Below are 25,088 nucleotides of genomic sequence, written 5' to 3'. Positions count from 1 at the left end.
GGAGCTAAATCACCTGCTAATAATCAATGAATCAAACTTCTCTTAAAGGGATAGGTACAGGAGCATCCCTAAATCTGTCACACATTTACAACTACATGATAGTCTAGAGCAGGAGTGGAGGCCCTGTGGATGTTTTGGGACTACAACTCCCACCATCCCTTGGTGGCTGGGGATGATAGGAATTAACATCAAACAACACCTAGAGGGCCAGAGGTTCTACACCCCTGCTCTATAGTCTCATATATATAGTCTTAGAAATGGCACACAGTCGTTACAGAAAACTGATGCCACTGTTTTACGCTTCAGCAAACAAAACAAAACACCACTCTGGTGATGATCTTGAGTTTGTTTGCTATGGCTACTGCCATATTACAGTGTCAAACTCCATTTCAGGACATAGGCTAGCCAGCCAAGTGTGCAAAGGCTTCTCATATCTGGAAGGGGCATATGTTTCATTCCCTGTGTCTTAATCCTCTCTGCCATGCACAGTGCCTGCCTTGTCACACCTAATGAAATGTTGATTTGCTTTGTTACCTAGCCAGAGGTAATGAAGCTTAGGTCTTTTGCATGATACTACCCATGACTTGTTCTACCCTAACTGGCCTATGGCTTGGAAATATAATCTGCTAGCAAGGTGAGACTTCTCTAGAAGTTGTTTTAAAGGACCCAGAAGCAGCTCACTCTCGCTCTCGCTGGGTGACCAGGATTGTGCCTGATGGCAGCAAATGATACATGGATCCATGGAGAGCAAAATTATCCATATTGCCAGAAGCATCATGGACAAACTTAGAAATGGCCTGAACAAAGAAGATTTAGGGCCCTGCTTGAAAATCAGTCAAATAGTGAAGAAAAGGCAGAAGGACCAAATACATGCGGCTGTATTTCCCCCCACACACCTGTTTTTCACTTAAATCAGTTGGGGTGGGGTTGGGGTGGGGTTGGGGTGGGTGTGTCTCTAATCAGGACTAGAAGAGTAATGCTGCTTGTGCACTCAAAATCACTTTCCCTAAGCTGTTTTTCTCCTTACAGGGGAAAAGTTATATGGACCCTGTATCTTTTCTCCATGGGTACGAATGCAGCTCTGGAGGTCTGATTTTATGTGAACAAACATCAAGAATGGAAAAGGATAGGGATGGGGGAGACTTTCATTTCAGTTCATTTTTTATACGAATTTATGAAAATTCATAAATTCATTCATATTTGGGACAGAAAGAACTCAAAACGTTTTTTAAAAATGTGGGAGAAACTGAAACTGGCAGGTTTGTCCATCTCTAGGCCAACAGCTTTGAGTGCCGAGCTCTTAAAAGCAGTACTTTTGCTTCTGGGGGAGCCAGTGAGAGCAGAGACAGCCAGAGCCTGAGAGCAGAGCCTGAAGAGTGAGCAGGAAGAAGCAGCCTAGAATAGTCTAAGGACAGCTAGGGTAAAGGAACTTGCATTTTGCAACTTCTCTTTTCAGGCCTTTTGTATCACTTAGCTCTCTTGTGTAAAAACCTTTAGTTGTGATTTGCTTGCTTTAAATTTACCATTAAATTGTTGTTGTTCAAACCCTAGGTGTCTTGTGTGTCCACCACCACACATCTACGGCCTAAACCCCATGATGTTACTGGGAAAGAGAAGAGTACAAGAAGGAAGGTGGGACTCTTAAGGAGGCAAGAGATCCTTAAGGAGTTGCTCAGGGGATCCAGGTCCTAAGTGAAACCTTTCAGTCTTGATAAGAAAAAAAATTGAGATTAAAAAAAAAAAATGACTGCACGAGAAAGTGAAACTGACACATTCATCCAGCGGTCCTTCCCTCAGCTACTGATGCACGCATGACTGCAGCCTCCTGTTAGAAGATTTCTATTTTGCTTTTCATCTACAAGAAGAAATATAAATATGTAAAATAAAATTACAATAATGTCACAATAAAACACAAAAGAGCTGAGAATTAAAAGCCGAAACAACACTCAAAACCATTTGTAGCAGCAGGGTGCAAATTTCAAGCAGTCCTTAGAAAACCTGACAAAATGTTTTGGCCATTCACCTAAAAAAATAGAAGCCCACTGAGCTACCCAAGAAAGGGCATTCCACAGCTTTCATGACACTACCAAGAAGGTCCTTTCCTATGTCCCAACCAACTGCTTCCAAAGGCAAATGGACATGGGGCAAAGGCACTGATGGAAACAATACGCATAGGAAAGCTGGAGAAATCCACTCCAGACTCAAATAAGGCTGGATTCCCAAGAATCCAACCTGCAGGGTCCACAGCGGGCTGGCTCCCCTTACCTCTGCGCCCAACAGACTCCACGCAGGATGGCTTCCAAGTTTTAAAAAGACAAGGTCATGAACGGTGGCTGTCATTTGTGGACCTTGGGAAAATTACAACCGTAAATGGCATATTTTACACCATTTGCAGCCATAAGGCACTTACATCTACATAAATTGTGTCTGTAAAAGCACTTTTACAGCTGCAATTTACTTAGATGTAAGTGTTTATGGCCGCAACTGGCATACAATATGCCTTTTGGGGCTGTATCTTCTCAAGGCAGCCACCATTTGTAGACCTTGGCTTTTAAAAAACAGAAAGGTGCTCTGAGAAATCTGGCATGCACACGTATGGTGCTGGGGAAATCTGGTGAGCCCAAGCGACCCAAATTTCCCTGGGCTGGACTTTGAGGGTGTGCCCATCCCTAGGTACAAGGCAGGCAGAATTCATATGGCAGAAGATGGTCCTTCAAATATCTTATATCTTCTAACCAAACACATGCAAAAGTGACATGGACCAAAAATAGACTTGATTTGTCCATGTCTTGTTTTCACCTTACCAAAAAGCAACCACATGTTTCAGACACTTCTCCATAAATGAAGATGCATAATTTGTGCATTCCAATGGTTGGTTTGCATTGTGCATTGCATATTAGTTTACATTGGTTGCGATAAGATCGCCAGTCAGTTGGTTTGCATCAACCAAGCCAGTCAGTTGGTTTGTGTTGTACACTGCACATTAGTTTGCAATGGTTGGTTTGCATTGTATGTCGCATATTAGTTTCCATCCCTACAAGTGTGTCTTGTCTCCCATTCAAAGTGTCCACCACCTTGAATTTGAACCACCATGCCAGGCTGTTACTTATCACTGCTACCTGTCAAAGGGCTGAGAAGGTTACTATTGCCCTGTGGCAGGCCTTTCCTTACTCCTGTTACCTGTCAAAGTGCTATCTGGCCCACTGCTTCTTATCTGTGTTACCCATCAAAGCGCTGTCTGGCGTGCTGTTTCACATTATGTCAGCTTGTTGTTGCTGAAAAGTCTCTGTGGTCATGCATCCTTCTCTGTCCAGAGAAATAGGCTCAATTTTGCAACATCTTTCAGTACTGCTCTTGGGGTGGGCGGGGGTGCATGATAACTACTTGGAAACCCATTGGTTCATTCAAAACAAATAGTTTCAAAGTTATGATTTTCATTTCAGGAGTTTAAAAAAAAAATACAGATGTATGTTGCATCTTGAGCAACACAGGCTACTATCGATCCACGATCAATGTTGATGCCTGGTAGGACTATATTTATTTTTAAACACTGGAATATAGACATAGTCTTGCTCCAATTTCTGAGTTCTGACTTCTTGCTCCAAGGTCTACATCAAAGCAGGAACAAGGGCTGAGTCAAGATTATTTACTTTATTTTGTGTTTGTTTCATGAGTTAAAAACAACAACAGCATACCCAATATCTGTTGTGTTCTAATTGTGTTCAGGGCCTTTTGCTAGCATAAAGGTTGCTGCTTCTCAGCAGCTCCATTTCCCATTCTTCTTTATCCTCACTATTGTTGCCCTCACTTTCCTTCACTGACATTTATTCTGATTGGCTGTGGCAGTCCACGTCATTTTGTCAATGAAGTCATGATGTGCCATGATGCCTGTAAACAAAACCATGGAGGTTGCCACTGCCATACTTAGTAGCACTATGGGCAAGTGAGGCCAAGGGCAGTGAGGGCAAATAAGAAAAATAGTGCCTTGAAGCAATAGTGCCAGGAGAACAGTAGGGTGCTGAACAGACTCAAAAGAACATCAAACATCATCAAGGTGAGCATATTAGAGGGGGTGGGCATATTTTGTTTAGCTACAATGAATGTGCTAATCTGGAAGGGAATGTTGAAATTAGAGAATATTCAATACAACCATAGCAGGAATCATTTCATGCATTCACTGCATGATTAATCCTTTCCCCAATCCCCATTTCCAGATGGGCCTCCTCCCTTCCAGAGATGACTCTGTCACCTTCACAGCATCCCCACTGTCTCCCTGACAGGTTCCCAGGTATGTTATGTGAGTCCGGGGAGTAGCGGGGAGTGACTGGCAGATGTTTGTTGTTCCACCTGACTCCTAGAACATAAACAAAGGCTTTATGATGGATGTCTCCCCCGCCCTTCCATGAAAGTGATTGGGACTTGGATATCTTACAATTTCCTTCTTTAAATAAATGCATAAATAAATATATAAATGCAATTCAATAAAAAAGCAATGTGACGGTTCCAAGCTGGTGTTAATGTATTCTGTCACACTGACTGGAAAAAAACACACTATGCCAAGATATGTCATTCTGTCACATGTCAGGAGGAGAAAGAAGTCACCAGTGGGGGGTGGGGAGGAACGGGCTGTGTTGCATGAACATTCTCAGAGCTGAAAGAAATGTGCATAGAAAAAAAATGTGCATAGAAAGAAAACATGTGCATGGAAAGAAAGAAAAAATGTGCATAAAAAGACCCTTCCAAGAGGGTCAGCAGCTGACAAGTCCCCACAGCATTGTACACGGCTGCGTTGCATGCAGTGAGCCCCTAGGACTACTGCTTGTGAGGCGGGAGACCCCTTCCCACTCCATCCAGCTAGCTTGTTTCTCTTCCCTGAACAGATGTGTCTGTGACTCACCTGACCAGGAGAGAACACAGTGGCTGTATGGGCAGACCCCACTCAGCAACAGTTGTGTGAACTCCAGCCGAGCGTTTTGAGTTTCAAGACATAATTGATATGGGATGCGGTCTCTGAAACCTCTCTCAAGCCTAATAACACAACATGGTATCACAAACTATATATGTAGTGCTCAAACAGTATTAAAGAATAACAAAACTTTGCCATGATGGAACAAGCAAAACACATCACTATATGTAATGCAATTAGGATGATTAGAAGCACAATAGCAATAGGGGCCAGCATATTCTTTAGTAAAATTAAGGTTCTCTTCCTCTCAGCCAACAAAACAGTCATCAGTGTGAGACTGGCAGCCACATGCCAGAGGGCCTTTTCCTTTGCCACCCCTCAATTGAAAAATGACCTGCTGGTTGAAATGCACCTGCTGACTTCTCTGAATGTTTGAAGTGGGAATTAAAGACTCTATTATTCCGGCAGGCTTCCCTTTTTAGAACTCTCGTCCTTCTTTGTTGATTGTTATATGCTGCTTTTAAGCTGTACTGTTTTTATTGTTGGATTTCTTGTTAAATTGTTTTTAAATTTGTATGCTGCCTAGAGTACTTTCTATATAGGAGGACTATAAATTGAATTAGTGAATAATAATAACAATAACAACAACAGTAATAAAGATCTTACAGTTACCTGTCTGGCAGGTATGGTTGGCACTGGCAGAGCTTTGGCAATCATGGTTGGAAGGCTTTGCATTCTCCCAGGATCTCTCTGGGCAATCAGATCAAACCCTTAGCTGTTCTGACCCCTGTGTTGATGACCTCATCCTCATCCTAAATGGTGGACCTGCTCACACCACTACTCCGAGTCCTACCATCCAACCCTACCAGGGCTGCTTCCCAATGCAGCCAGGCTTACCATTGACTTCAGAGCTCCTTCATGAAGGTATCTCTCCTAAGCCACAATGCTTTTTGCTGTGATGGAGGTGGTAACCAACCTACCTCTGGCTGGCGACTCTCTTTGCCCCTTTCCCAGGAACACTTTCCAGTACTCACAGGTAGCTTAGAGTATACATAGCTAATCATTCTATTCCTAATCACTTACAGTTAGCATACAAGGTTATTATGAATGGCACTCCTATGACATACAGTGAATTATAGCAACAACACATGTTCCATTCATATTTTGTGACACTTGGAGCATCCGCTCCCTCCCACCCCCAGAGAAGAGCTGTAGCTGAGTGGGAAAGCAAATAGTCTGCAAGCAGAAGGTCTCCGGTTGATAACTTTTCTGAATGAGGTTGTTTAACCTGCTGTTCTCCTTCTGGTTTTGTTGCAGAATTAATATCAGAGCTCTACATGCAGTTATTTTCCCTTTCTGCCTTTCTGTACTTTCTGCTACATCACCTCTAGGTGGCACTGTGGTATGGCAGAATAATGCAACTCCACTGGTGGCAACTAGCATTTTCTTTTGCTTTGGCAAAAATTACTGGATTTTCCCCCACTCCACCCCCCAAAAAATTGTTTTTAAAAACAGAAGCAAAACTGGAGGTTGATGACATTATCTAAAGCACATATAAACAACCATGAGGCCATGAGGCTGGATGAGGCTATTATCATGCGCTCATCATTCCTCAGTCAACCATGACTGAGGAATGATGAGCGCATGATAATAGCCTCATCCAGAAAAGCTCTGACCCTCCAGCATCTAGAGGAGGGCTGAGAAAGACTCACGTCTGAAACCCTGGAGAGCTACCACAAGTCAGAGTTAGGCCAGGGGTGTTGGACCTCTTTCAGCCAGAGGGTATCCTGCCAGGGAGGGGGGTGTACTGTGGCTTAGTTATTGTTTTGAACCTTGGCAGCTCCTGTAGAGCTGGGAGTAGCAAGAGTGGATGGAGCTTCTGCTAAATTCTTCACATCTGTGTGTGTTGAATTAAAGAACAGTTGTGTTTGAGGCCTGCTGAGTCTGCAGTCATTCCTCCTCCCTATACATCATGGATGCATTCAATTATGGAGAAGCTCTCAGGGGCCGCAACCCAGCAGTGAGCAGAGCTAAAGCAAAAATGGGGCGGGGCCAAAGCAAAGGAGGCAGGGCCAACATAGCAAAAATGCCAGCATATTTTTAGCTTAACACTTTTACTGCCAGTGATGTAGCCTTCGGAGAGGCATTTCAGCCTTTTTGAATGGGGAAAGAACTACACAAACACTAGGGATGGCACGGGTGCCTGATTCCCTCCAAGAATCTGGCAGAACCCCCCCCCCACACACACACACACACACACACCCAAGCCCCACTTGCCGAGCCCCTGCCCTTGCTCGCCCCTTGCTCATGCTCGGCGAGTGGCCCACAGTCACCCCGGCGACCTCATCGAGCTCCATAGTTGCCATTTTTTGAAAAATAAAATGGCCATCACAAAAATGTGCATTTTTACATGTATGGGAAAATGCACATTTTTGCGAATGCACACATTTGCCTATGTGAAAATGCATTTCTACAAATGCACATATTCACACATATGCAAATATGTACATTTACAGAAATGCACATTTTGCACATACACAAATGTGCACATTCATAAAAAATCAATTTTCTGCACATTTGCGGAAATGCACATTTTTGTGCATACAGAAATGTGTGCATTCACAAAAATGCTAATTTCTGCACATATGCAAATGTGCGCTTTTTTGCCATTGCCATTTTATTTTTCAGAAAATGGCAACCACAGAGTTCGTCAAGGCTGCTGGGGTGAGTGTGGGCCACTTGCCAAGTGTAGGAGGGGCTCAAGCATGGTCTGGGGACCAGCAAGTGGGGGTAAGGGCTGGGCAGGTGCCTGGAGAACCCTGACGGGGGTCGGTTCACACATCCCTAACAAACACTGGAAAACCAGCAAATGATTGCTCACTGGGGGACAGGGTGTGGGACCAGAGGAAGGGGGCATGGGCATCTGCGGAACCCCGGAGCACTAGATTGGGACCCCAGTCATGTGATGGTTCCTGGTTGTGCTTCACCCAGGATGGAAAACCCTTCTGAGAACAGTTGGATTTTATATTTTTCAAAAAATGGGGTTCTGACAATTTCCCCTTTCTTGCTCCCAGGAGCTATAGAGGCAGCTGCAGGTATAACCAGTAACCATCGCATGACCTTCAGAGTCTAATTCAAATGTCTGTAGAGCCCTCCTCCCACATTCTATCTTGGGACTCTGAACATGCACACATTGTCTTCACCATCTAGTCCGAATTTCCCCTCCCAGCCTGCTATTTATTTATTTATTTATTTATATATTTACAATATGTATATATTGCTCCATGTCAGAGATTTCAGAGCAGTGAACAAGATAAAAACAAAACAAACCCACAATTAAAACATTTTAAAAGAACAAATTCTGAACTTAATAAACTGAAGCTGGTCACTCAGGGAAGGCCTCTCGAAGCAGCGATGTCTTCAGGGGGTGCCAAAAACAAGACAACTTTGGTGCCTGCCTGACCTCCAAAGCCAGGGAGTTCCGCAAGAAGGGGGCCACCATGCTGAATGCCCTCTCCCTGGTGGGCTCCAACTGGGCCATAGGTCCATGTGGAGCCACCAGGAACATGGCCTCCAATGACCTCAGTGACTGGGCAGGTTGATAAGGGAGAAGGTGATCTCTCAGGTATCCTGGTCCCAAGTTCTTTAGGGCTTTGTACACTAGTACTAATACCTTAAATCTGGCCTGGTAGCGGATAGGCAGCCAGTGCAGTTCCCTCAGCAAAGGAGTTACATGCCTTTTATAACATCTTACCTGATAAAGAGATGGGCAGATCTTAAATGCTTGCACATTTTTGTGATGTCGGTTGGCCTAATAAAGACGTCAAATTAATATGGGTTTGGGAATTTTTTCTTAGGGTCAATATGGCCACCTTTGCTTTTTTGTGAGACTTGATCTATATTGCTAGCACTCCGTCTTGTGTAAGCTCCTGGATGACTTTGAGTCAGTGCACCTGTCTGCCGACTGACTCGTCCTGAAAGGTGAGATCTGTGCAAGCAACCTGGGTCCTATCAGAAAGAGGAGAGAGGCAGAGAATTAGTATATAGTGTTTGGAGGACTTGAGACCTTCCCCATGGAACCCAGACCCCCTCCAAATGTAACAGCCAGCCAGGAATAGTTGTAAGGGAGAGTTCAATAGCAGCCAGTAGACCAATCCTTGGTGTGTGGCTCGGGGGAATCAGCTCTAAATGGCAAGCTGAGCCCATGCTACAGATTCCATGCATCCCCAACAGCCCCGTTAGTAAGGAATAATTATCACTGGCAGATTATTTCAGCAGCTCTGAGTAGTAGCTACAGGAGGCACCTAGCAGGAAGACAATGTAATTGAAAGGGCTTAGATTTTGCCTACCTGTTGCTCAGGAAATGCTTATTACTGAATGACAAACTGAAACCCAGCAGGATCAATTCTATTTTCTCTGAATTACAGAAGAGAAAAGTCCCCACCCCTCACCCATTCTTCCAGCTTATTCCTCTTTTTTATGTATTTAGCTCCCCTTCCATTACAGATGATTCTATTTAATACTTGAGTGAAAATGCTGGAGGCTCTGGTTTTACGGGTTTTTTTTTTTTCGCCAGCGCTTTACTTACTCATCCCCAACCCTTGCTGAGAGCTCTAAAACTTTTTCAATTAATTCTGAGAATGCAATCACCCAAAGTGGGAAGTCCCATCGTATAATTTTACAGCACTGTACTCTGTCCTCACCCCAACACCAACACCTTATTTCCACGAGATATTTCCCTCATCTTATTCTAACTCTTCACCCCAACATCTGTCAGTTGCCCAGGGGATGGGGTGCAGTTCTGAAGGGGAGCACATTCAGATCCTGTCCATCAAGCAGAGGACCCAGGGCTGCTGGGTATTTATTTATTTGTTTGTTTGTTTGTTTATTGCATTTACATATATCCTGCCTTTTTTCCTCTTGCAAGGAACCCAAGGCGGCATACAGAATCCTCCTTCCCTCTATTTTATCCTCACAACAACAACCCTGTGAGGTAGGCTGGGCTGAGAGTCTGTGACTGGCCCAAAGTCAACCAGTGAGCTTCCATGGCCGAGTGGGGACTAGAACCCGGGTCTCCTGGCTCCCAGTCCAACGCTCTAGCCACTACGCCACCCTGGCTCCCACTTATTATTGGGGGGGGCTGTAAGGGGAGTGGGCTTGGCAGCTTTAACATATTGCAATCTGGAGTCAGCCGACTTGAGGATCATCCAATTGAGAGGCAGGGTGTAAATTTTCAAAATAAATAAATTTCAAGTTAGGCAAACATTGGTGACCATTTGTAAGGATGTGGAACCACCTCTTCGGAAAAGGGAAAACATAGGAATAGGGATGACAGGGGATTCTGTTTGGGGGGTGAAGCTCGATGGATTTTATTCAGCTTGGCCCCATGGTAGGGATGGTGGAGAATTCTGCCATGGACTCCAGTGAGGCTGGATTCTAAAGAATCCCCCCACCCCAGAGTCCATGGCGGAATGGACCACTCATCTCCACCACCCCACAAAGTTTGCACTGGCTGGATCCTACCTGCCGCCGGTCGGGTCCGGATCATCCGCTGCCGTCTGCTGCCATCCGCTGCCAGTCTGTGGAAGCAAATGGCGTCCAGCGTAGTGGATGCCATTTGCATCCCTGCTCTTTGCCATGATAGGCTACGTAAAGATATAATACGTAAAGATATACGTAGCCTATCACAGCAAAGACCAGGGACACAAATTTGCGTCCGCAGACCGGCAGCGGATGGAAGTCCAGTGGCGGACAGACCCAGCTGCCAGCTCTGCAGACTCATGTCAGCCGGGGAGGATTCCAGGGGTAGAAATTGATTGCCTCCCCCCCACGGACCCCCCAGCAGACTCAGTGAGTGGGGTTCATACACCCCTACCCCATGGATTTCATTTCATTTTTCCCTGCCAGCACTTACTCAGTAGTGCGTTGAGCCAATAAATGGATTCCAGTTTGTTTGTTTGTTTGTTTGTTTGTGGCAGCAATATGTGCAATTATTTTTAATCCTTTAATTTGTGCAATTTAAAAAAAATGTCCTTTGATTTGCATACATACTGGCATAGATTGACATTTGTGCAATTTTCAGAATTGCACAGATTTGCACAAATAGGCACGGCATCTGACGTTAATAATTCTGAGGGTGCAATCCTATGCAGATAGGTGGCCACCTCCAAACTCGAAGGCCTATCCAATACAGGGCAGGAGAGGCACAGAGGGGATCGTTCCCTCCACGCTCCTCCTGCCCTGCATTTTCGGCCAGACTGCCGCTTTTGGCTGTATAGCCACAGGAGGGCAGAGCGGGAGAGGAGGCTGCCATATGGCACACAGGATGTGTCATACAGGCATTTCCGCCCTCCCTGCCCCAGAATGCCCCCCCCCTCGAATGCCCCATTTTGGCCACTTTGTGCTCCTCTTGTGAGCGTAGAGCATGGGGCTTCTCCACGCTGCCTCCAAGGCAGCGCAGAAGGGGGAAAAGGTTGGTTCTTCAGGAAATGATCTTGAAGCGTGGGCTCCGAGGTCAGTTTGTGGAAAACAAGATATCCTATGGCTGTCTACCCTCCGACTTGCAGCCATAGGATTGCTCCCTGAACCTGTTAAATTCGTATCTTTTCAGTTTCTTTTTGTTTTCTTTACTGCACTCGTAGTTCCCAATAGGGATGTACGAAAGTGACCTACCTTTTGTGGATTATGTTGATGGTGGGGGGAGGCGTTCCGTCCCTCCCCCCAGAATCCTGGCTGGGGGGGAGGCACTCTGTACCTCCCCCCAGAATCCTCGAACGGCCAGCTGTGCTCCGCGGTAGCTCCGCAGAGCAGCAGGCCAGGCCCAGCCCGGCCACGCCAGAGCCGTCCGCAGCTGGATTTCCAGCCACAGAGGGCTCTGGGTAAAAAAAAAAAAAAACAACCGCGTACGCAAATGGTGGCAGCTACGGCCACCGCCATTTGCATTCCTTCTTTTTGGCCATCTTAATCTACATAAATATTTATGTACACTATGATGGCGAAAATAAAGGGGAACGCAAATAGCGTAGCGGGCACTATTTGCGTACCTTTTTGATTCACCGTTTTAGCCTATGTAAATCTTTATGTAGGCTAAAATGGCGAATCAAAAGGGGATGCAAATAGCATCCACTACGCTATTTGCATTCCACTTTATTTTCGCCGTCATAGTCTACGTAAATATTTACATAGATTAAGATAGTAAAAAGAAGGAATGCAAATGGCGGTGGCCGTAGCTGCCGCCATTTGTGTATACGGTTGTGTGTTGTTGTTTTTACCCAGAGCCCTCTGCGGCCGGAAATCCAGCTGCGGACAGCTCTGGCCTGGCCATTTACGTACGCGCGGTTTTTTTTGTTTTACTCAGCCGTGATAGGCTACGTAAACATTTACGTAGCCTATCACAGCTGACTGCAGGGAGGCAAACGGCGGCTATGGCCGCCGCCATTTGCGGCCCGGCCAGCCAGGATTCGGGGGTGGAGGGATGGAGCGCCTCCCCCCGGCCAGAATTTCGGGGGGAAGGATGGAGCGCCTCCCCCCCACCTCGAATCAAATTTCATTCAAGGTAAGTGACTTTCGTACATCCCTAGAGGAGGGTAGGGATGCATACACAAATGTTAGAGAATTCCGCCACGGATCCCAGGGGGGCTGAATTCCAGTGAATTCAGCCCCCCGGATTCTGTGGTGGAACGGAGCCCCCCACCCCACAACCCCGCAAAAGCCCCGCAAAACGGAGCCTACCTGGCTGCGGCTCTGGCTCCGATGGCGGCTCTTGCTGCTGTCGGCTTGTTGCGGACACAAATGGCGGCCGCTGTAGCGGCCGCCATTTGCGTCCCTACGCCAGCCCATGATAGCCTACTTATATATTTATGTAGCCTATCACGGCTAAAGCAGGGATGCAAATGGCGTCCCCAACGCCATTTGTGTCCCCGCTTTAGCTGTGTTAGGCTACGTAAATATTTACATAGCCTATCATCGGCTTGCGTAGGGACGCAAATGGTATACCCTACACAGGACACCATTTGCGTCCGCAGCAGCCTGGCAGTGGCTGGAGGCCCTGCTGCAGGTTGGCCTGGCCAGCGGCTCCGCGGACTGGCCAGGGCACATGTCAGCAGGGCAGGATTCCGGGGGGAGGAACGGATCGCCTCTCCCCACCTGTGGTACCCAGCAGAGCCAGGTAAGCGGGGTTTCATACACCCCTAGAGGAGGGCAACAAAGTTGATCAGGGGACTGGAAACAAAGCCGTATGAGGGGAGACCAAAAGAACTGGGCATATTTACCCTTGAGAAGAGAAGACGGAGGGGAGATATGATAGTGCTCTTCAAGCACTTGAAAGGTTGTCACAGAGAGGAAGACCAGGATCTCTTCTCGATCATCTCGGAATGCAGGACACAGAATAATGGGCTCAAGTGACAGGAAGCCAGATTCCAGGTGAACATCAGGAAAAACGTCTTGACTGTCAAAGCAATATGACAATGGAACCAATTACCTAGGGATGTGGTGGGCCGTCCCACACTGGAAGCATTCAAGATAAGGCTGGACAGCCATCTGTGAGGGAAGCTCTGACTTGAATTCCTGCACTGATCAGGGGTTGGACTCGATGGTCTTGTAGGCCCCTTCCAACCCTACTATTCTATGATTCTATGATCCTTCCAATGTTATAATATCTGTCTTTTGGCTGTCAAAAGGGCTCTGAAAATACATTTGCACTGACCAGACGTTAACTTCCAAGAAACAGCTAAATACTTTGGGAGGATATGTACATCATTCAATATTAAAGAGTGTTCCAATACAAAGTTTATCCATATTGTCACCACCTGGCAAAAGGAGGCAACTGTTGGGCATTGCCAAAACCTATGGCTGAAAGAAGCATTAGGTGTACTACATCTCTAACAATTATGCGAATGAGACAAACCCTTATTAAAAAGACATTGTGGTGTCCAATAAACCCAAAACAAAATGTTTTGCTGAACAAGGCATAGCCTAAGATGCATAGATAATTCAGGTACAGATGCTAAAACTACGATCCATTGGGTAGGCAAAATGGGGCCATCTATTTCTCTATTCCATTCCTGTCTTAAACCCAGAGTATCCTGGGCAGTCCCGGGCCCCTGCAGATTTCTGTTTGGAACCCTGGAAATCCACTGCCAGATAGTGAGTAGACAATACTAGATGGACCCACAGTCTGACTTGATACAAGACAGTTCCTATTTGTTACTATGCTGAGCTACTCTCTGCTACTGTACTGATTATTCAAGAATAGCAGCACTGTCAAGAGATCACAAGGACATGAAGATGGGGTGGGGAACATAATTCCTATTATAAAATGACATGATCAAGGCCTTCCAGGAAGCTCAACATTAATACAGAGAAATATAAATAAAGTAGGGATATGAAAACTCACCCCTGTCCAGGTTCTCTGGACTCCTGCCTGGCCCCTGCCCCTGCCTACCAGTCCCCAGACTGCGCTTGAGCCCCTCCCACTCCCGGTGAGCAGCCTGCACTCACCCCAGTGGCCTTGTTGAGCTCCAGGGTGTCCATTTCTTTAAAAAATAAAGAAAAAGAAAAAGTGATCGCAAAAATGTGCATGTTTTTGTGTGTGTGAAAATGTGCATTTTTGCAAATGTGCATATTCTCATGTGAAATGTGCATTTTTGCAAAGGCACACATTAGTGTATGTATGAAAATGTGCACTTTAAATAAAATGCACATTTTTGTGCATAAGCAAATATGCGCATTTGCAAAGATGCACATTTTCACATGTACGCAAATCACCATTTTATTTCTCAGAAAGGCTGCCAGGGTGAGTGCAGGCCATTTGCCGAGCGTGGACAGGGGTCAAGCAGCGGCAGAGGCTCGGTGAGCAGGGCTCAGGGCTGTGGGCAGGAGCAGGTCTGCTGGATTCCCGGACAGAAGCCTAGGGATGGCGGAGAATTCCTCCATGGACTCCAATGAGAATCTGCCCCCCTGGATTCTGTGGTGGAATGGAACACTTACCTCTGCCTCCCCATAGAATCCTCTTTGGCTGGATCTTCCAGCTCTGGATTTCCAGTGGTACAGCCGCCATGCCGTATCGCTGGTGGAAGAGGACTGACTGCGGACGCAAATGGCGTCCAGGATGCCATTTGTGGCCATGAAGGCCTTAGTTTAAGGTAAATGCAGCTGTAAAACAGGGACACAAATGGCGTCCTGGATGCCATTTGCATCTGCAATCAGTCAAGTCCCCTTCAGCCAGCGATACAGCATGGCAGCCGTATTGCTGGCGCTTCGGAGCTGGCCGGCGGTTCCGCAGAATCACAGTGGAGAGGAGCCAGCCAAAGAGGATTCCAGGGGGAGGAACGGGTCGCCTCCCCCCTACAGGCAGATTCTCCACAGACCGGAAGGTAGGGAATTCTCCCATCCCTACCTATGCCATCCCTAAAATAAAGCATTGTTAGGAACTAGGGATGTCAGAGAATTCCGCTACGGATCTCAGTGAGGCCGAATGCCAGTGCATTCGGCCCCCCAAACTCCGTGGCAGAACGGGCTGCCCCCTCCCCACCTAAAGATTTACATAGCCTATCATGGCTAGGTTTAAAAAAAAAAAAAGATGTGATAGGCTACGTAAATCTTTACATAGCCTATCATGGTTGGGTGGGTTTAAAAACAAACATTTGCATTCCTTATTTTGGCACGTCTAGTCTACGTAAACATTTACATAGACTACGGTGAAAATAAGGGGAACGCAAATAGCGTAGATACTATGCTATTTGCATTCCCCTTATTTTCACCATAGTCTACGTAAATGTTTACGTAGACTAGACGTGCCAAAATAAGGAACGCAAATGGCGGCGCCCATGGGCGCCGCCATTTGCATACGCACAGTTTTTGTTTTTTTGTTTTTACTCAGCCGTGATAGGCTACGTAAAAATTTACGTAGCCTATCACGGCATTTTTTAAAAATCTAGCCGTGATAGGCTACGTAAATCTTTACATAGCCTATCACGGTTTTGGGGGGTTTTGTTTTTTTTTTACTGGAAGTGGTGGCGGCAGCAGCCGATCAGAAGACCAGCCACTGCAGCCGCCGCCGCCGAACCGCCGCTGAACCGCCGCCGGAGCCGCCGCTGCCAGGAGGATTCGCCCAAGGTAAATCCCGTCCCGGGGGGGCAGGGGGGCAAACCGTTTCGCCACCAATTTCGGGGGGCCGAATGCGCTGGCATTCAGCCTCCCCGAGATTTGTGGCGAAATTCTCTGACATCCCTACCCTCCTCTGAACTCTCTCCAGCTTGTCTGCATCCTTCTTAAAGTGTGGTGCCCAGAACTGGACACAATACTCCAGATGAGGCCTAACCAGTGCTGAGTAGAGGGGAACTAGTACTTTCAGGGATTTGGAAGCTATGCTTCTATTAATGCAGCCCAAAAGAGCATTGGCCTTTTTTGCAGCCACATCACATTGTTGGCACATATTCAGCTTGTGATCTACAACAATTCCAAGATCCTTCTCACTTGTAGTCTTGTTGAGCCACGTATCACCCATCTTGTAAGTGTGCGTTTGGTTTCTTTTTCCTAGGTGCAGAACTTGGCATTTATTCCTATTAAATTTCATTATGTTATTTTCTGCCCAGCGCTCCAGTCTATCAAGATCACTTTGAATTTTGTTTCTGTCTTCCAAGGAATTAGCTATCTCACCCAATTTGGTGTCATCTGCAAATTTGATCAGTATTCCCTGCACCTCCTCATCCAAGTCATTATTAATGTCGAGGAGCACTGGGCCCAGGACTGAGCCCTGTGGTACCCCACTCGTTACTTCCCCAGTTTGAGAAGATCCCATTGATAAGCACTCTTTGAGTCTGATTCTGTAGCCTACTGTAGATCCTCTGGATCGTTGTTGCATCTAGCCCACTTTGAGCTAGTTTCAGGATATCACGAGGCACTTTGTCGAAAGCTTTGCTGAAGTCGAGGTATATTATGTCCACAGCATTCCCACAGTCCACAAGGGAGGTTACTTGATCAAAAAATGTTCACCTCCTATAATGCAGTGCATTGAGGACCTTTCAATGCTTTCAATAGTTGAATGGGTGGTATATAGACACCACTTGCAAATGGATAATTATATGGATATTTGGTCAGCTTTTCTTAAAGCTTACTCATAATCTCCTGTTATTGTTGTTGTTGTTAGAATGCTGTATTTAATGGAACATGGATATTTCTATGCATGTAATTTCTTGTCTCCCCCCAACCTTTTCTCTTTTTTCACAATTTGTTTTGTTTTGTTAAAATCACAATAAAAATTAATTAAAAATGCATAACAGGTGCTCTACCACTGAGCCCAATGCATATGATGAAAACACAGGGAGCTGTCTTATACTGAGTCAACCCATTGGTCCAGCTAGATCAGTATTACCTACACCAACTAGCAGTGGGATTCCAGGGTCTTCTCCAACCCTACTGGAGATGCCAGGGATTGAACCTTGATATGAGGCAGCTTCCTATGTTTTATTGAATTAAGTGCCCTTTGGTGCATCTGTGTCAAGAACTCCTGGGCTTGACTCAGGAAACTTAAAGGCTGAGCCCTTGATTTTGAATACTTCCCAGATGCAGAACAAGATGGGGCTGAGCCACACCAGCTAGGGATGTACAAAGGTTCCGCCACGGATCTTGGGGAGGCCGAATGCCAGCGCATTCAGCCCCCCGAAATCGGTGGCAGAACGGCCCGCCACCCACCCTGGGACGGGACTTACCTGGGGCGGATCTTCCTGGCGGCGGCGGCAGCTCCGGTGGCAGTTCAGCTGCGGCGGTGGCCGGTCTTCTGACCAGCTGCCGCCGCCGCCATTTCCAAGATTTAAAAAAAAAAAAAACGTGATAGGCTACGTAAAGATTTACATAGCCTATCACGGCTAAATTTAAAAAAAACCACCATGATAGGCTACGTAAATCTTTACGTAGCCTATCACGGCTGATTTTTAAAAAAAAAACGCGCGTAAGCAAATGGCATCGCCCATGGGCGCCGCCATTTGCGTTCGTTATTTTGGCACGTCTTAGTCTACGTAAACATTTACATAGACTAAGACGGCAAAAGTAAGGGGAACGCAAATAGCATAGCGTCTACACTATTTGCGTTCCCCTTATTTTCGCCGTCTTAGTCTACGTAAATGTTTACGTAGACTAAGACGTGCCAAAATAAGGCAAGCAAATGGCGGCGCCCATGGGCGCCGCCATTTGCATACGCGCGTGTTTTGTTTTGTTTTTAATCGGCAGTGATAGGCTGTGTAAACATTTACGTAGCCTATCACGGCTGACTGCAGGGACGCAAACGGCGGCAGCTATGGCCGCTGCCGTTTGCGTCCCTGCTAGCCAGCGGCCGGATGTCCGGCTGCTGGCGGAGCCGGCCAGTGGCTCCACAGAATCGCTGCGAAGCACAGCCGGCCGGCCAGGATTCCGGGGGGGGGGAGGAATGGAGCGCCTCCCTCCCAGCGAGGATTCCGGGGGGAGTGATGGAATGCCTCCCCCTGCACCATCAGCATGATCCCCGAAAGGTAAGTGATTTTCGTACATCCCTAACACCAGCTCCTCTGATGGGCAGGAAGCATGAAACACCTTTATTGGAAGGCAGTGAGTCCGATCCAGACTTAGTCATACTTAAAGTAGGCCCATTGAAATGAATGGGACTTAAATTAGTCACAACCAAGTTAAGTCTTCCATTTATTTCAATAGGCCTACTTTAAGTATGACTAAGTCTAGATCCAATCCACTGTCTGCCAATCACATTGCTCCACGCTGCCTACCAATCAGAGGTCATGAGTAACCTTAAGTCCCATTGATTTCAATGGATCTACTCTCAATTTGATTTCAATGGATCTACTCTCAATATGGGTAAGTCTGGATCCAACCCAGTAGAAATGCTAGGAGCCTGGCCTTCATCCCTTGGCTTGTCCACACAGCAATATCTTCTGCTTGCTACTCCCCAGGCTCAGCTCTGACGCCAGCCAAGGAACCCTGACATGTACTCAGGTGGGGCTGCCCCTAACCCCAACATGGACCTGTTCACTCTGAAAACATTATACATATGTGAACACCTCCATTTTGACCTTCTGCTTCTTATAGGGATGTACGAAAGTCACTTACCTTTTCGCAGCTTGGCTTCGCGGTGGGGGGGAGGCGCTTCGCTTCTCCTCCCGAAGTTCAGGCGAGGCGGGGGAGGCGTCCTGCCTCGCCCGGCCAAAATTCAGGCCGGGGGGGAGGCGCCCCACCTCACCCAGCTGAAATTCAGGCCGGGGAGAACCGCCCCGTCTCCCCGGCTGCGAAACAAAACGTAAAAAATAAAAAAAGACCCCGTGATAGGCTACGTGACGATTTAAGTAGCCTATCACGGCTAGATTTCCAAAGTCAGCCGTGATAGGCTACATAAATCGTCACCTAGCCTATTATGGGTGACTTTGGGGGGGGGGAAGCGCGTACACAAATGGCGGCGCCATTTGTTCCTTATTTTGGCACGTTTAGTCTACATAAAGATTTACGTAGACTACGGCGAAAATAAGGGCAACCAAATAGTGTGCCCTTATTTTTGCTGTAGTCTATGTAAATCTTTATGTAGACTACCTGGGACCAAATAAGGAACGCAAATGGTGGTGCCCATGGGCGCCGCCATTTGCGTACACACTTTTTTTTTTCAAAGTCACCCATGATAGGCTACGTGACGATTTACTTTGGAAATCTAGCCGTGATAGGCTATGTAAATCGTCACATAGCCTATCACGGGTGTTTTTGTGTTTTTTTACTTTAATTGTTTTTTTTTGCAATGGCGGCAGTGGCAGCCGGTCGGGAGACCGGCCACCACCCCCGCCCGTGACGAACCGCTGCCGAACCGCTGCCGGGACCTGCCGCCGAGAGGGACATTCACCGAAAGTATGTCCCGTCCCAGGGGGGGGGCGGGGGGCCGGCGGAGAATTTCCCAACCAACTTCGGGGGGCCGAATGTGTCGGCGCTCGGCCTCCCGAAGATTCAGGGAGAAATTCTCCACCATCCCTAGCTTCTTATAGGTGAAGACATGGCTAGTAAAAGAATAGCATCTTTCATTGGAGCTAGCACTTCTATACAGCATTTATATCTCCTCCAAGGAGCTCAGAACCCCAGGGCCAGCCCTCCCGTGTGGTGGACTGAATTCCTTGCCTCAGGTGGCAGAGTGGAAAGGGCAGCGGATTCTCTGTGCCTGCCAATGGGAGTCCCATTGGCGCCATCCCCTGATGCCTTGCAAAACAAGGCATAGGGTGGGCAGCTGCTCTCGAGAGCCCTTTTGGCCACTCTCCAAGTCCATACACTACAATACACTGTCATGCAGCAGGAAGGAACTGCATGGTTTAAAACTACAAAACAGAAAATACAATGGATCCCCATTCCCATTGCATCATTCTTTTGATCTCCGTTGAATATTGACTGACTCTCTCGCTCTCTCTCGCTCTCTGTCTGTCTCTTTTTCCCTTTGCCTTTTGGGTACATTCCTAATGACATTCTCACTCTCCCCCCCCCCCGCCACTCATTTCTGCTTTTAGAGAATATCCATTCATCTGCCATTCCTATCAATTGATTTTCATGTTAAAGCTGCTCTGTGTTTGCCCTTGATTCATGCCCAGCAGGAAAAGAGATGTCTGTAAACGAAATCGCTACCCCATTGCGTAAGAAACTAAAATTTACTGATGGCTCATACACTCCAAATCCTCCAAAGAGGGAGGGGAATGATTGGCTCAATTAATTATAAATGTTTTAATTTAAATGGCTGATGTAGGAGATAGTCAGATATAATGCCCCAAATGGCCAAAGTGTTTTATGAGTCCTGAAAGATCGCTAACTGCTTCTTCCCAATTCTCCTGTAATAATGGAGAGTTTCTGCTCATCCACAGTCCTAGGTATGTGCAGAAGGAATGCTTGAAAGGGGTAGGAGGGGGGTCTTTCTTTTTCTTTCAGTGAACATGCTACAGTACATACTGAGCAATTCATTTTCAGGTTCAGAAACATTTCTGTCTGAGGACAGATGCTGCAGATAGAACAGAGCAGCTTTCCCCAGCCTGGTGCCCTACAGATGTTTTGACTACAACTCCCAGCAGCCCCAGGCAGCATGGCCATAGTCAGGGATGGTGGGATTTGTAGTTCAACAGCAAATGGGTGGGAGAGGGAAGGTATAATCTTCCCCTCCCGTTGTGTGCTGGTCCTGATCTGAATTGTGATCATTTAACACTAAAGTGAAACAAAACAAAACAAAATTAAAAGTTCAGCTATCTGCTGCACAATTAACGCAGCACGTCATTCGACCTTCGCTTTCTAAGATGATTGAAAAAGAGTCAGGTCTGGGCCTTAGTGTGGAACCATTTGTGATGGCGGCAACAGAACTGAACATTTATTGAAAAATGAAATGTCATTGCCCAAACATCATTCCCAGATTTTGGTTAAAGACAGATTAGAATTTAATGTATTCAGACATAGGCAAATAGTCAAATGCCAGATTTTAAAGGAAAAACAAACCTTGAGACTTGCAATGTATGCAAATCATGTTCAAAAGCAATGCACCCACCAGTTCTTTGGAAATATGCATTTCCCCTTCATTTCCAAAGGAGCTTTGAAATCCTTTTTTACCCCTTCATATTCTCCTGTGTTTCTCGGTCATTCTCTTTCTATCGTCCTTGTCCATGCCTCTCCCACTTCAAGCTGTTTACTTTGTCAGTGAGGATTTCCATCAGGGATAGGCAAACTCACCATTTCTCACCCTGTGCTCCACTCATTGGACCCCAGCCACGTGCCCGGCCCTGCACGCTGCACATGGCGAGCCCCTGGGCAATCCACAGGAGCCCAGCAACCAGTGTGCACCTGCCTGCTCTGAAGCCAAGCTGCCATTTTGCATAAAAATGGAGGCTCATCATTTTCTAAATAACAATTTACACAAATGGCAGCTACAGAACGGCCATCTATACAACATTACAGATGTAAATGGTCCATTTATACCTGCAACGTTGCATAAATGGCCACTTTATAGCCACCACTTGCATAAATGATTAGTTACAAGAAAGGCTGAGCCACCATTTTTACCCAAAATGGTGGCTCGGTGTGTGCTGAGTCAGGCAAGTGAGGGGATCCATGGATTGGTGTCCGGGGGACCAAGCTGGCAAGAAATTGCCGAGCTTCGAGCCCCAGTCAGACACCTGAGCTCGATTATAATTATTTATGTATAATTAAGCACTTTATGGTCGCATATGGTGTAAAATATGCTAATGATGGCCGTAATTTATCCAAGATACACTAATTGTGGCCGCAATTGGTTATCTTGCCCTGTTGAAAGAGGGGGGGAGAAACTGTGCAAAATCTGGAGAACACACCAGCAGGAAGAGCCAGTCTGCTGTGGACTCCACATGTCGGATTCTCAGGAATCTGACCTCATTCAAGTCCATGGCAGATTTCTCCAGTATCCTTATTCCACAGTGATAAAGCCTCTAAATCCATCACCCACCATGTCTACTGTCTTGTGTCACTATGTGTTAGGGATGTACGAATTGTGTACCTTCTGTGCCACTTTACTTCCGCAGTTTGCGGCCAGTGCTCCGTTCCACCATTCACAAGCCCCCGGAATTCTCCTCTTTTTTTCCACTCCAAAAATTACAAAGATAAATCCATACCAACAACCATAATTCCGGTGCCCAGCCGTCTCCATGAGTCTGCATGACTTCTGTAAGAATTGCTATTTTTCGTAAATATTTACGTATTTTTTTAAAAAATTGAAATCCTCCATCTCCGTTTACTTTCAGCCAAAACACTTCCTCTTCCTAGGGGCTCCCCAAAAGAAGGCTGTCTTAGGTGTGCCTGAGTGATAAACTATTTGTTTAAAGCAACGCTGTTTTAAAGAAAGAAAAAACCTTTTAAAATGACCATGCCAGTCCTGGAAAGAAAAAAACCTTTTAAAATGACCATGCTGGACCTGGAGTGGCATGGTCATTTTAAAAGTTTTTTTCTTTCTTTAAAACAGTGTTGCTTTAAACAAATGGTTTATCACTCAGGCACACCTACGACAGCCTTCTTTTGGGAAGCCCCTAGGAAGAGGAAGCGTTTTGGCTGAAAGTAAACGGGGCAGAGGATTTCAATTCAAAAAGAACACCCACAAACAAGGCAGTGAGCACAATTCATTGTTTTAAAAAAACTTACATATTTAATATCAGAATATACTACACTGCATTTTGTTTACGAAAATTTTGCAACTCTTTGTGGATGCCGAAAAAAAAGCCGCATGACTGCTGGCTCTGCAGGACCTCATGGTGCCGTTCCACAGAGGATTCTGTGGCACGGACTGAAGGGAATTCGATCCCATTTCAGTCCGTGGCAGAATTCTCTGACATCCCTACTATGTGTTTTACAAGCAAAGGGCTGGATGCGCCCGATTTCATCTGATCTCGGAAGCTAAGCAGGGCCAGCCCTGGTTAGTACTTGGATGGGAGACCGCCTGGGAATCAGGCTTCCGCACTGAGCAGGGGGTTGGACTCGATGGTCTTGTAGGCCCCCTTCCAACCCTATGAGTCTGTGTCTATGTCTAAGGCATTTTGAGCTCTCCTCATCTTCACCATCCTGAAGTACTGCCAATAGAATGTGCTTTATATGGTCACTTCACCAGGGAATAAAATAGAGGCAACTCAGAGGCACTAATTATCCAGGGGCTCCTCTGTCTCATTCTGAGCTCACTCCCTTGACATAGCAGAGAACTGAGATATTTAAATGTTTGTCTTCAGTCAGTGTTCTTCTGATAGCTGAAGCACATTTTTTTAAAGAACTGAAATTGAATGAGTGCCAGACAAAACTTTTGAACCTTTGAAAGTTTGGCCCCTAATTGGGGATGGGGGTGGGGGATGAAAGGAAACTCCCTCTCCTCTAACAGTTGAGATGGGGTGCTACAAATTCTGAGGGGAGCACTGAAAAGTAACAGAGCTGCCTTGCTGGTGATCTGGTCTAGCACTAGGGAGGGTGAAGAATTCTGCCATGGACTCCAGGGGGGGCGGATTCTTAGAATCTGCCCCCCCCAGAGTCTGTGGCAGAACGGACCATCCCACCCCACCACCCCGCGAAGTCCAACCCAGCTGGATGCTACCTGGCACCACTGGGTCCATCCGCAGCCAGTCTTCGGACATGAATGGCATCCTGCCTAGCGGATGCCATTTGCGTCCCTTCCCCTTCCCATGATAGGCTACGTAAATCTTTACATAGCCTATCATGGTAAAGACCAGGGACGCAAATGGCGTGCGCTACACCATTTGCATCCCTTCCCTTTCCCGTGATAGGCTACATAAAGATTTACATAGTTTATCATGGGAAGGGGAAGGGACATAAATGGCGTCTGCTAGGCTGGACGCCATTTGCGTCAGAAGACCGGCCACGGCCGGAAGTCCGGCTGTGGCCGGCCCCAGCTGGCTGCTCCGCGGACTTGCCATGTAGCGGAGCTGGCCAGGGAGGATTCCAGAGGGGAGGACAAGATTGCCTCCCCCCCACAGACCCCCCAGCGGACTCCAGGTAAGGGGGTTTTGTACACCCCTATTTAGCACAGAGGTGGGCAACTTTGAAAGATCACTTGACTATTTTTGCAGGGTTTTTTTAGAATGTTGGTGGCCTGCCCGTGGCCACACCAGAGATCAGGGAGGCATACGTTCCACACCCCTGATACAGCAGCTGCCATATTTCCAACCCCAAAGACAATGTTCTGACAGGCATTCTGTGAAAAAATGATGGCTGCTAAAGTCACTCCCACCAGCGGGTGTGACTAGGGATGTACGAAAATCATTTACCTTTCAGGGATTATGCTGATGGTGAGGGGGGAGGTGTTCTATCCCTCCCCCCAGAATCCTCGCTGGGGGGGGAGGCGTTCCATTCCTCCCCCCGCCCCGGAATCCTGGCCGGCCAGCTGTGCTCCACAGCGATTCTGCGGAGCCGCCAGCCGGCTCCGCCAGCCACCGGACATCCAGCCGCTGGCTACCAGGGACGCAAATGGCGGCGGCCGTAGCCGCCACCATTTTCGTCCCTGCAGTCAGCCGTGATAGGCTACGTAAATGTTTACGTAGCCTATCACGGCTGATTTTTTTTAAAAAAAATGCGCGTACGCAAATGGCGGTGTAAATGTTTTTGTAGTCTACAAAAACATTTATGTAGACTAAGACAGCGAAAATAAGGGGAACGCAAATAGCGTAGCATC

The 25,088-nt window shown here is 46.8% G+C and overlaps 1 long non-coding RNA gene across 1 annotated transcript; it reads right to left on the bottom strand.

Moving 5' to 3' along the window:
* Positions 1-863: 863 nt before the first annotated feature.
* On the bottom strand, positions 864-22,696 carry LOC146338160 (uncharacterized). Its single transcript, XR_014784940.1, has 4 exons — positions 22,537-22,696; positions 13,177-13,352; positions 8,661-8,914; positions 864-1,855 (listed from the first exon to the last, which is right to left on the bottom strand). It is a non-coding gene; the product is annotated as an uncharacterized LOC146338160 (long non-coding RNA).
* Between the last annotated feature and the right edge of the window lie 2,392 nt (positions 22,697-25,088).

Source organism: Heloderma suspectum, chromosome 10 (genome assembly GCF_057233095.1).
Source record: "Heloderma suspectum isolate Gila_16-S chromosome 10, 16-S_ref, whole genome shotgun sequence".
Lineage (NCBI taxonomy): Eukaryota > Metazoa > Chordata > Lepidosauria > Squamata > Helodermatidae > Heloderma > Heloderma suspectum.
Note: the sequence above shows the minus strand (reverse complement) of the source record. Positions and strands in the feature narration are given on the sequence as shown.